The sequence below is a fragment of the Centrocercus urophasianus genome, unplaced genomic scaffold (genome assembly GCF_019232065.1).
Source record: "Centrocercus urophasianus isolate 14NV4802_14NV808 unplaced genomic scaffold, USGS_Curo_1.0 seq_16, whole genome shotgun sequence".
Lineage (NCBI taxonomy): Eukaryota > Metazoa > Chordata > Aves > Galliformes > Phasianidae > Centrocercus > Centrocercus urophasianus.
The window spans coordinates 40,528,662-40,541,833 of NW_024884711.1; the positions used below are offsets into that span (position 1 = coordinate 40,528,662).

At 39.6% G+C, this 13,172-nt stretch overlaps 1 protein-coding gene across 1 annotated transcript in view; it reads right to left on the reverse strand.

Moving 5' to 3' along the window:
• DPP6 (dipeptidyl peptidase like 6) overlaps nt 1-13,172 on the reverse strand; it is a 363,334-nt gene that overhangs the window by 161,173 nt on the left and 188,989 nt on the right. The gene's annotated exons all lie outside the window — the stretch shown is intronic.

Here is a 13,172-nt window from a genome sequence, read left to right on the forward strand (position 1 = left end):
CACGAACCTCCAAACAGCTCATTCCCATACAAAGAACATCTGCAAAAGATGATGCTGCTAAGGCATGCCAGGATGCCACTTTTCCACCTTATTTCTTGAACAACCAGTTTCAAGGAATAGGAAAATAAACCTCTCTGCAAGATTTGAAAGCTTTGAGAAACTCCCCTTTACTTCTCCCAGTTCCAAACAAATCACAGAATCATAGAATTATTGAGGTTAGAAAAGACCACTGAAATCAAGTTCAGCTGTCAAAACATCATATGGGTATCAAATGCCATGATGCTAATACTTGCTAACAGACAGTAACAGTTTTTAGAGAAACTCTATTTCAGAAAAATAAAATATAACATTCAATTTCTGACTCTGAATACCAAGGAAGAATTTGTGATAAGGGAAGTGGTGAGGTGTTTAATCTCCCTGGGCAGAAAAGCAGCATAAGAAATTGTTTAATATTTTACTAAATCCTAGACACTTTTTTTTTTTTCCCTATAATCCATTTTGTAAATAATTTGTTTGTAAGTGCTTCAGGAAAGAAAACATGAAGTGAACAAAATGTAATTCTTTAGTAATTTGTTTGGGAACAATGTGAGAATTGGCCATTAAGACAGCAGAGTTTTGTGGTCACCAAGCTGTGAGGGCAGCTGGGGCAGGAACACCAAAGCAATGGGAACAGCAGGGGGGAAGAAAATGGGTTTATCATTTCATTTTGCACTCTCCTGAGGTGTCCATCAAATTCAAGATGTAGAAATTGCACTGCGTGCTAAGAAAATAAAAACAACCTTGCAAGGTTACTTGGAAGCAAACCTGTGATAGTCTACCTATAATATAGATACATGTGTGAATTAAAATAGGCAGGGACAATGGAAGGGTAGATTGGCCCACGTTGGCCAAAACATACGTGACTCTCATTAACAATCAAAGCTTCATGCATATATGGGCAAATAAAAAAAATAATTACAAACAAACAAACAAACAAACAAACAACCCCAAACCAACAAATATCAACCAAAAGAAAAAAGAATAAACATCCAGAAAGAAGAGAAGCACCTTCATTGCCACTGTTCATGCCACCTTCTGTCTTTAAGCAGAGGTTTAAATAAATCAGCTGCTTTTTAAAAGATCAAAACATCATCACTTCCACTTCTGGAGGATGGCGGATTTTAGATGAGGTCCCTGGCCAACATGAGTGTTGAAAGGTGATGGCTCCCAAAAGCCCTGCAGATATGGGTGTGTTTGGTCAAAGCTGGTCAGACATAGGACCAACCTCTCATGTCCCATAATGGTGATGGGACAGGGCCAAGGGTGGATGGACGGCGTGAGGTGACACCGCAGTGACAGCTCAGAGCTCTTCTGGGGAAAAAAAAACATTTGCTCAAAGCCCATAATAATGATACCTAAGCTTCCCTGGTGAGATGCAAAGCAAAATTCTTTTACTTACTGAACAAAGAAAAATGTCCAAACTTACAGGCAGCTGATGATAATATCTGATGGGCACACACTAAAACACTCAAACTTTAGTGAAGGAAATCACACATTTCTGTCCTACTGAGATATGCATTATACATAAAAGTCAAGTTCAGCAAATATATATAATAAATACACATCTCCCTTAAATAAGTCTGCAGTATCTCACAAGAAATAAACATTCCTTCCTGTTTTAAACCAGAACATATCCTTATTGAGGTTGATAACATTTTTAGTAGCATGCTGGAGTCCTTTCATCTTTTCCATATAGCATAAATTAATCACATTATGATGCCACATTCCTCAAGTGTCTGAATATCCTATAAAAATTAAAATACAGTGCAGGACATATATAAACTGCCAAGTCCAGATTTATTCTCAGTTTATTCAGATTATTTTTAGACTTTTTTAACAGAACTTTTATTTCAAGCCAAACCATCTTATCCACTGTAGAAGACGACTGTATCACATCACCTTTCCTAAATGCTCAGGCATACCTCAAATATTCTCAAATCAGAAGCCATTTCATGCATATCCTGATCTGATGGCCAGGAAAGCTTTTTTAAAAGAAGCCATAATTCACCCTGGTTCTTGTCCAGTCCTTGCTTAGGAAAACTGCAGTTTGATGGATTATGGCTCTTCGAGGGTACTTGGGCTTTCAGCATGAAATGCCAGAGGACTGGCTCAGCACCAAGGGCTGCTGTCAGGCAAAGTGACACCAAGGTCTCTAGAGGTTTGCGAGTCTTAATGCTTCATCTATTTTAATTGATTTCTATTTTTACCAAGGCTCTCACAGCCCATTACAAAAAAACTTTGTTGTCATTTATTTTCATTTTCAAAACTTTCTGGGTGGCAGTAAACAAAACCAACAAACAGTAAGTCATTTTTTTCTTGGGAGAGTAAAGTGCCAACTTTATTTCCCATATAATGCTGCATTAGCAATGAAGTCTCCCCATATTGAGGCAAAGAGCTCACGAGTACCTTGGTCTTCTCTATGCCTGCTGAAGCCAGTTCTCCTTTCTCTTTTATTAGAGGAGGTACATCCTCCTTTGTCTAATTCCAAATCCCTAAAACCAACCGATCACAATATTTTTCACCCAGACCTACTTCTCAAGGGTCACTGCCATCCAGCAGCAAAGCAATTGCATTATCTTGATGATTTTCAATCTCCCTGCACAATTCATGCTAGCGCCTTAACAGCACTGAACATGCAGTAGGGTTTTAAAGGAGAGAAAAATCGCCCAAGCAGCACAATGACCTTTGAGTGGATTTTCATTGCATCCATGCAAAAGTGCTTCAGAAAGAGATAAGGGAGAAGGTGAGTGCCTAAGAAGCAAGGAGATTATTCTCTGCACCTCACCAGTCCCTTTTTCCCCAGAAGAAGGATTTCCTTTCCGATCTTTAGTGATTGGAACAGGTTCAACAGTGAGAGAGCCATCTCCATATTGCTCCACATTGCTGAGGATCTTCAGAATAACTTCTGATTAAATATCTCAAGAAGGTCCTCTATCTTCTCTGAAAGAGTGTGCTGGAAGGGGCTGCCCAGGGATGTGGTAGAGTCAATGTCTCTGGAGCTGCTCAAGAAGTAGATGTTGTACTGAGGGGCATGGTTTAGTGTGGAAATATTGGCAACAGATGGACAGTTGGACCGGAAGACCTTGGAGGTCTTTTCTAATCTATGATTCTATGATCTTCATCTCCTTGTCCACTGCACTCACCTTGTGAGATTTAAGGACATCTTAAACACAAGCTATGGTACCAAAAACCCTTCCAATATGAATTTCCTCACCAACTACCCCAGCCAGCCCTCTCAGAACACCCTCTATGAGACTGTCAGTGTGAAACCAACCTCTCCTTACACCCTGCACAGGCCAATGTCCTCAGTGATGTTCAGATCCTTAATTCTCTGTGGCTTTACCAGGAGTCAGGCACGGAAACGCTCCCAAGGATGTGAGTCGTGGTGCCTTTTTTCTCCTTCTCTGTGTTCACAGATAAAACTCTTCTATCGCTAACAATGGAGTTTAGAAGTGATCAGATATGTAGCAGGGGGAGAAAACAAATGTTGGGGGCTGAGGCTGTGCTATTTTTAAAGAGAGATGAAAATTAATATAGGCAGGATCTCACTTACTACCTGAAAAAAATATGTCCAGAGAAGAATGGGAACTCTACCAATTAACATACTCTCTACATATGCATCTCTTCAGTATCCAAAGTTACATCATTTTTCTTTGACACATACCATAAGGGAATGACAAAGTTAATGTACTGTATGTAGGTGCATTTTTAAAAATCAATTTAAAGGAATTCTGTCTGCTGCAAATTAGGCTCTGGCACTGGGGAAAACCATCAAACTCAAATTAACAAAAGGAACAAAAGAATTTAATTTAAAACTACATTCTAATTGTACTGTCACTGTGGTGCACACACAAATATCAGCAAGGCGCATTTTTTGCATTTTATGATTACAAGAAAGCTATTATCAGTGAAAGATAACACTGAATCATAATTAAAAGCAGGACTCTCCTTCCTACTGGCCTGCACAGCTCAACATTTTCTGCAATACAATATAAAGTCATTATGGCTCAAAATCCCATTTATCAGCTCTCCTCACGTTCATCAGATCATGATCCCTCTAACTCCAGCTGCATACTCTTCTGTATACTCTGAAAAAGAAGGATTTGGCTTCTGAACTCCTGGTTTCCTATTCAGCAAAACGTTAGATGGCTTTGGTACAGCTGGACTCACATCTGCACAAAAGATCTCAATCAAAGTTTCAAGCTCATGCTAATATTGACTAACAGTTCCTCTAACTCCATGGTATTGCCTCCATAATGGTACTGCTGGAAACTGGGTCCCACAAGTTATCATAGAATCGTAGAATGGCTTAGGGTGGAAGGGACCTCAAAGATCATAGAGTCGCAACCCTCAGCCAGAGGCAGGGACACCACCCACCAGATCCGGCAGCCCAGGGCCCCATCCAACATGGCTTTGAACACCTCCAGGGGAATTATGCACGTGGGCTCTCAATCGCCCTTTCTTTGACCTGCAGATTATGATCTCTTCTTCCCCTTACAATGACTATGACTATACACAGAGAATCCACTTTACCTGGTGAAGACACCAGCAGCATAGTGACCTTCATACTCAGTTACAACAAGAACACAACCTCCATGTTACACAGCACCACACAGTGTTTCCCAAAATTATCATGTCACAGACCTCATCCTTTTCTCATGTAACATTTGCTGTCACCAAATTCAGGAACAGAAAGCTGGCACCAAGGGCACTAAGATTTTGTGAAAAGTTCTGTGTCAAAGAAGTGACAAAAGGATGTGACAGCTGATCCATGCTCCACACACTGGCTATTGTGCTGGATGCCATCAAGCAGCAGCAGCAGCAGGACAGGCGGGTCATATGAGCTGGCCTTATTTTCCTTCCCCTTCATTGACATAAATGCCTCTGCATTTATCAGCACTTCCTCTGGTCCATTGCTACCTGCCTCTGCAGATAGCAGATTATTGTTGATGTAAAGAACCTCAGTTATTTAATGATGGGACAAATATTCAGCCATTAGCAAATAAGGCCTTGAGGAAGAGAGAATGTGGCTGTTTTGCTGCTGGCATTTTACTCTCCTCCAGTGCCCCCAACACTGCTGACCCAGTCCTGCTCTGCCTTGTCTGTCCTTTCATAGGGTTTTGCTATCTCTTTCCAGCCAACCTCCACCTGTTAACAAATGAAGCAGTATAACTACAGCCTTTTTGTCAGATCAGCCTGCTACATAGCATTTACTCCCTCCTCTCACAGCTGGTCTGAGCTACTAATGAAGGGAGTGCCAAGAGTTAGCCTTTTGGTTGCCAGGATAAAATACAATATGAAAGTTTATTACTTCACATAAAAAAGAAAAAAAAACGAAAAAAAATACCATGGTACCAGAACATTTCCCCCTACAGACCCTCCTACTTAAGCTTTGCACAAGAAGCCAGTTCTCTTTTATTCATTAGTTTTCATTTCAAAGGAAATGAGAGACAAACTGTCCTTTAGTGAGCTGAGTGGAGCTGGAATTTGTTCCCCTGATGGAACACACAGCCAAGGGCATGGCTGCAGCCCCTTCCAGAGGCAGCAGCAGTGGGAGCTCAGCACTACAGCTTCTTCTCCCATATGGCGAGAGACTCCGGCTGCTGTGAATAATTAATGAAAAATATTCCCGATCAGAAGAGCAAAAGCAGCAGAGGAACTGCAGAAGTAAAAGCCAGTGGCTTTCTTTTCCCTTGCCTTCCCTTCCCTCCTTTTCCCCTCTTTCTCCTTTCCTTTTCTTCCTTTTCTCTATTTTTTCCTCTTTTCCTCCCTTCCCCCTTTTTTTTTTCTTTAATTTCATCCCATTTCAGCTCACAGTGGAAAATTACACTCTTAAAGCTGAAGGCTTTCTGCCTTTCCCCACTGCCTTTCGTGCTCCTGCCAGCATTTCATCACAGTAGTTGGCAGTGGGATGCATCTGATATATCTGCCTGGGACCCCCGTGTCCCCAGTCTTCTCACTGGACACCGTGAACTACACTGCATTTGAAGCATAGATCAAGTGCTGCATTACCTGCCCTCACACTCCTGGGACTCAAATGAGCTCATTTAAAACCAGGACTTATGGCAGTGACTGAAGCAGACATGCCCTCATTTACTTTTCAGTAGGAGGAGAAAGGAGGAGAAAAAAAGCTATGTGTTTTATGACTCCTTGTTAGCAAGAAATATCTTAAGGCTTTGCTTTAGTGCCCAAAGCGTTTTTGTTGTCCCAGAATTAAAGAAGACATTGCTTAATAAAGTCAGTATTCTGACTTTATAAAATGTTGCTATCATGGCCTCATAATGGAAAATGGAAAAGTCAAAATTATTTTATGCTCTGTGAAAGATGCTATAACTCACATCAATAACATATCCCACTTTTCCCTTAATTTCCTTCCTAATTTCCTTTTTTTTTTTTCTTTTTTTCTTTTTTTTTTTCTTTGACAGTATTCAGCATCCTCCACTGTGAGAGAGAAAAACTCTACTGGGAAAACTGGGGAATAGGAAAAAGTGCTGGCATCTGCTTGCTTCAGTAACATATGTATAGATTTTATACATATATATTAGGTTTTATATAGACAAATATATGTATATGTATGCAAGGAATAAGTGGAGTTCTACTTTTTCCCTGTGGTCTGGTAACGTAATTCCAGCAATGCTGGGAGTTCAGGAACAAGTGCCACTTGAGGCGATGTGCTTGGCACGAGCTCTGTGGCCACACAGCACATCCCCTTTGCAGGCTGAAGATAAAAAGTGTAAAATAATCAATCTTCCAAGGTCTTATCAAGCCCCCACGTAACAGACTGTAACACACAGTCATCTTCTGGAACAACAAAATAGTGTCTGGCACAGATGGAAAAGACAGCTTGAGGCTTGCATCAAATATCTTTGTGAAATTACAGGAGGCACTTCAACTTTGCAGTGTAACTTTTCATGAGGAATGAGGATGTGGGACTCACTGTCCCCCACAGGAATAAAAGATGTCTTGTCATAATCCTCATCCTTTGACAACAAGGCTTCTGAACCCACATGCCCACTACAGACAAGTCCACGAAACCTCTGCACTTGCGTTCACATGGACTGCCCAAGGCCCTCCACGCTTTACATGCCTCACAATCACAATGCAATTGATTTCCCATTTGTCTTAAGAATTCAAATTCCTAAAGGAGAAAATGTTTCTCTCGGAGAAAGACCTACACAGGAAAGCCTAGATGAAAGAAATGTTAGAAAAAACTATTTGTATAGAGTCTTCCATGCATATAAAAATTCAAGATCCTGATTCGGCAACACTGCTGTCACAGGTGGGAGAAGGATCAGGAGTGACAATGTTTGACCTGCCAACGATGGGATTGTGCTTGGAATCAGTCTGGAAAAATGCTTGCTGTGTCCATTAGGGATGGCATTTAAATTAGTCTAGATGGCACGCACTTCTTCTCATGCAACATTTAAGCTATGAGCTCAGTGTTGTGGAAATGGTGCAGACAGTTCTTCAGAATTCTAAGTGTCATTGCATGTGGGCTGCAGAGAGTTTAAAAAACAGATACATAAGAGAAACGTGAGCATTAAGAAAACAAAAAGTCAGTAATTCCCAAAAAAGTCAAGAATGACCATTATAATTGTTTCGTTTGTCTGCTTTTCTTACATTAAATAACTGTACAATGTGCCTTGGTGTGCTGTTGCTTTCTTCATCTAAAGACCATTTTAATACTGCTTAACACAAGCAGCTCCTCAAACCAGTAACTGTATTTATTACCTCACTAAATCCTTTTGGTAGCAATTAAAAAACAGTACTGGCAGTTAATGCACATTACTGCTCCTTCCTGGTAGGATGCTCTCCTCCATCCACAGGGGAAAAAAAAAGCAGGGGATGGGCAATGATTTCCTCATATGCCCTTCAGGACTTCTCAGTTATGGGATGCCTTTCTATATTTGGGGAACCATTTAAACTTGTGTTCATGTTCCATGGTCCTCTGCAGGATGCAGAGCTTAAGCATTTCCTAGATATTCTTGCATATAATTTACTAAAATAAACACCATCCCTGCAGGGAAAGACCCAAGGCACAACATAGGTATCCATTACAGGGGCACCATTTTCCTTCTGGAGGATGTCTGCCCTATGCACAAGCCCGTGCATCATCACTTATCACTCAATACTGCTCACAATGAAAGGAGCTGAGCCTAACTGAACAGTGTCTTAATTTCTAAACAAATCTGATCCTTAATCAGCACAATGATAGAACATTATGGGGGTGATAAGATAGAATATTATGCTGGTGACTCAAGAGCATAAATTATATTTGATACAAACAGCACATTAGGCATCTCATAACACTTCCTCAACATGGCTGAATACATCCTGTGCTTTCCTGCTTTTCAGTCATCCTCGTAAGAAGAGAAGTGCAAAATCAAAAAACAAAAACGAAACCATCCTTCTATAGCACGCTTCAGAAGATGAAAAACAAAGAGGTGTTCACAAGATTGAGTCAGAAAAACAGAAACTCAAATTAAGTTTTGGTGTGATTGATACTGTAAGTTTAACTACTCCATTATACAAGGCAAAATGATGAAACAGTAATATGTTTTAGCTTGCATCTCAAGGGTGCTTATAAATAGTTAAACAACTGTACAGAATTCATCAGTTTTTAGTGAAAAATTAAATTTCAACATTGCTATCTATAATATAATGACTTAACAAGTCAGGGTATAATTAATCTTGATATTAACTGCATACCCTAGTGGTCTGTGATTTATTAAGGGTTATTCATCTAACTTCTTGTGGGGGTATTACTTCATGTATATACAATCTAATAACTTCCTTTGCAGTAACAAGTGTTACTTCATAACAATGAAATTAACATTTCTGGAAAAAAAACATTCATCAATTGATCATATTCTGTTTTCACTTCCCTAATGGACTGGGAGAGTGATTAAAAATTAAAGCTGAAATACAGATCTTCATGCTGACTGCCTTTTTTGTTCTTCATACCATGCTTCTATTATTTCAAAATCACATTACATGCCTATAGTTTGACATACTTATAGCCCTCTTACATGCTCATCTATTCTGTGAGAAAAAAACATACCATATTGCTTTCACGGTACAGGCTCACCAAGAGGTTTAAATATTTCAACAAGCAGCTCAACTAACAAGATTCCTTCAGACCATGCTGTAACACATCACGGTCTGCAAACATCAGATCTACAAAACAACATAAAACTAAGTTATCTTCCTCCCCGTAAGGAACTCTGGCTACTGCAAGGCTGTGGTTACTTTCAAGTGAGAGCAGCTGCCAAAGAAACAGTCCCTGAGCTAGTCAGACAGGTCCTCGTGTCTGAGAAATGTTCCCAGATTGAGCTAAATGGGAAAGCTCTGCACACACTCCCAGAGAGGTAAGGGGATGATTGGATAAATTGGCAATTACCAGATGAGAGGCTACAGCTTCTAAATACGATGGCACTGCTATTGAATGGGATGGGGAAGAGATATGGGCAACAGATGTCCACAGCAAATATATACATAATAAATAACGGAGAACTGACCAGGAGTGTCAACCACTGTGCTAGTACCTAGATGTTCAGTTTATCAGCAGACTCAACAGCAGATGCTAAAAGTTCCAATTATAACTATGACCTCCCTGTGATAAGAGACTGTCCAAGCATGACCGAAAGAGAGCTTCATTATAAGAAGCAATGTTGACCTTAAAGCTTCTGCTAAGCAAGTCACTGTTGACAACTTGAAGTGTTTTAATATCATTAGTGTGTCTCCGAGACAGTCAGCAGCTGAAAACCCTGACATTCCCTAACACTGTTAAAGCTCTTTCCATAACCTTGTTGTAAGGAAATGCATTCAGAGCCTCTGTCTACCACTACCTATTGACATAGTGTCAGAAAGCCAATTTGTTGATTCGAATCAAATTCATGTGAATCTGGACGTATTTCAAGAAAGGCTGTCTTTCCTTTACCAAATTCCATCTCAAGATACCCCCTGGAACAGATTCACACAGCACAACTGGATCTCTCTCTTTCTTCTAAACTAGGTTCTGGTAAGCCTGTATATTAAAATGTGTTAATTTTACTCCACTGTGCTCAAAAGGTCATTTTCAATTTCCTGTTGGTTCAATAAAGAACGTTGGTGTTCAGCACTTGCAAAAACACTCCTTTTTAAATAGACACTTTCAGGCAGGTTTAGGTGTTTACCCTGAATAGTCAACATCTGCAGATCCCCAGCAGGATTACATAGTCCTCCAGGGCAAGCTTCTGTGTTGCCATACGTGCTGCATGCTGTGCTAACTGGAATCCTCACTGTAAAGACAGGCCTACAGTAACTGAACACAGCCTAATCTAGGCAATGGGACTTGGTTGCCCATGCCTCAGCAAGTCCTTGACATGGCTTTGACTTTGCTATCAGCAAAACAAACCAATCTGAAGGGAAAGTCTCAAGTTTGATCCAAGAGCATCAGGTAGACAACCTGGTCTGAAGTAAAAAAAGAAGAAACTGTTCATATCCACGTCATACTGAGTGCACACTGTTCCCTCATGATTCTGGGATGAATCATGAATTTTTCAGAATAAATGTGGACCAGAATAAATGCGGACCTTATTCCTAGAACAATCCATTAAATTCTTAAAGAAATGACAAAAATCTTGGAGAAAAAAAATAAGAAAAACAAGCTTTGTACTTCTCAGATACCGAACAGCCAGCACCCATACACAATTGTTGAAGATCTGCCAACATTTTCAATGATTTTCAAAGTCATAGTATTTTTACTTGCTTCAGAACTGCTGATATCTGCAAGCATGTCCTTCTAAATAATTTATTGGCATTTCTACATAAATTAGATACTTAAAGGTGAAGATGCCATGAACCTTGTGGAGGCTGAGTGCTCACTACATGGACTATAATCCATCAACCCAACAGATAGATTTCCAAACTGGCTCAAACCTCAGCAGGCTCACTGCTTGGAAGGAATTCAAGGACTCCAGAGACTGCAGTATGTTGTTGAAATGTCACTTGTAGTAAAAGCACATTCTACACAGAAATAAATCACTGTGAAATAAGGTATAAAACTCAGATACTTATAAATTCTTCATTTAAATCACATGTTAGTTACTGCTTACAGAAATGAGCAATTTAAACAAAAATGTCTACTTCAGCTAAAGACTATTATAAAGCACAGGATAGTTTATAAGGCTGAGCCATCAACCAGAACACATATCTACATTAAGTTTAAACTCTTCAATAACACATCATTTTTCCACCTGTTCATTTCTAAAGCCACCACAGGCTTCTTTTTTTCCTAATAGTATATAATAGCATTTTAAGAAGGAATGTAAGGATGGGAAACCCGTGAACAAAATCCACTGTACTAGAAAGAAGTCTTCAATCTCCAAAATTTGTTTTGAGGTGAAAGAGCAAAAATAAATCTTAGCTTCATAAAATCACTGGAAATCGTTGGAAAAGACCACTACAATCATGTAGTCCAACCCTCAAACATGCCTCCTAAACATGTCCCCCAGTGTCACATCTCCACATTTCTTAAACACCCCCAGCAACAGTTTCTGTTTGAATATAAATTATGGCTCATATTTATTCAACTGTCTGATGTCTTCATCAGTGGCAATTCACTGCAATGGAAGCTAAAGAAAATGGTGAAAAAGTGAACTTTTCTGCTACTGTTCCCCTCTTCCTTCCCCTCCAATAAAAGATGTTTTTCATATCTGAAACTCAAACCATGGGGCAAGCCCAAAAAAAGAATAAAATAAATGGATGAGTATCAATTAAACCAGGAAATTTTCAATTGTAACAGAATTTGGAGATTGTTTTGGCATTCTATTCCTGTTTGTTCATGACAATAGATTAATAATGTCTCGTTTCCCATTCCTGTTCAGTTACCACCAGAAAAAAGTGTACTTGCTGCAAACTATGAGTTTTTTCTTGCTCCATTCCTTTCAGTATTTGTTTCTGATTCTGAAAAATCAGCTCTTAGCACTACCAGATTACAGTCCTGAGACCAAATGCAAAATAAAGGATCGTCTTCCTTCTGAGAAGAGATGCAGTAAATTATTTAATCAGAATTCAGTCGCCATGGAGATTTAAATGATGCCTGACGTTCTACCTTGCTACTTGCCATTCCTAACATTGCCACCTGCTTAAGATGAGACACCCAGAGGAAATGAGGTTCTGCTCTCATATTTACAAACACCATTACTTTATCTTAATGACTAACATGCCCTGTTTAATAAAACCCTGGCAGCAACTTTATTACATCCTGCACTACTAATGATTTGGTAGTCACCTAATGCATTAATCCTGATTCATGGCTCACCTGCAATATTTATATAGCACAAAGTGCTTAAGTGAAGGTCAGTTGCATACAAAGCCTCCAAGAACAAAAACAATCTCCTGTTACTTCTAAAAAGTAAGTTTTGTTATTTTAGTTTAATAAAGGAAGTGCAAACTGTGATAAGATCAAACAGAATGCAGTATATCACAGCTACAGCTAAGACAAACAAAACTCAGAAAACACAGTATAGCAAAACAGAAGATGCCCCACTTTTTACTTGCAGTAAATTACAATACCATTTTACGACCAGCTTGATTATGAGCTGGTAGTTCAAACACCTATTTCACTAAAATACACCACAATGGAAGTGTTTAGGGCTCTTAAACAAATTTTTAGAGAACTCCATAAATCAAAATAGCTCATCCAGTGGTACTTCACACACAGTTCTACGTGGTACTTCAGACACGCAGTTCAATAATTGGATGTGTAATTAAAAGAAGAGTGAAAGGAAAATTTTCTCAACTGCCATTGTGCTCTCAGCAGGGCATCACGCTTCTCACCACCCCTATGCATTTCATTCTCTTCACCCATTCCAGAGACTGTCAATAACTCTACACAGATGTGCCTGGTCTGCTCCTTTTCCCAGCAACATATACCTCACTGCAAACTAAGATCTATTGACTACTGTAGTGCTCTGCATCCACCCTGAATTAGAAGCATCTCAGGTCCCAATTTAAAAATTCTTTGAGACGTATAAGCCCCAAAACAGGTAGGAAATATCAGCCCTGCTTCCAGCAGCACTCATTTTATGCACTATTTCTGCACGTGGCATGTGGTTTTCTTCTGGAGCACTTCATCATGGGTTGCATGA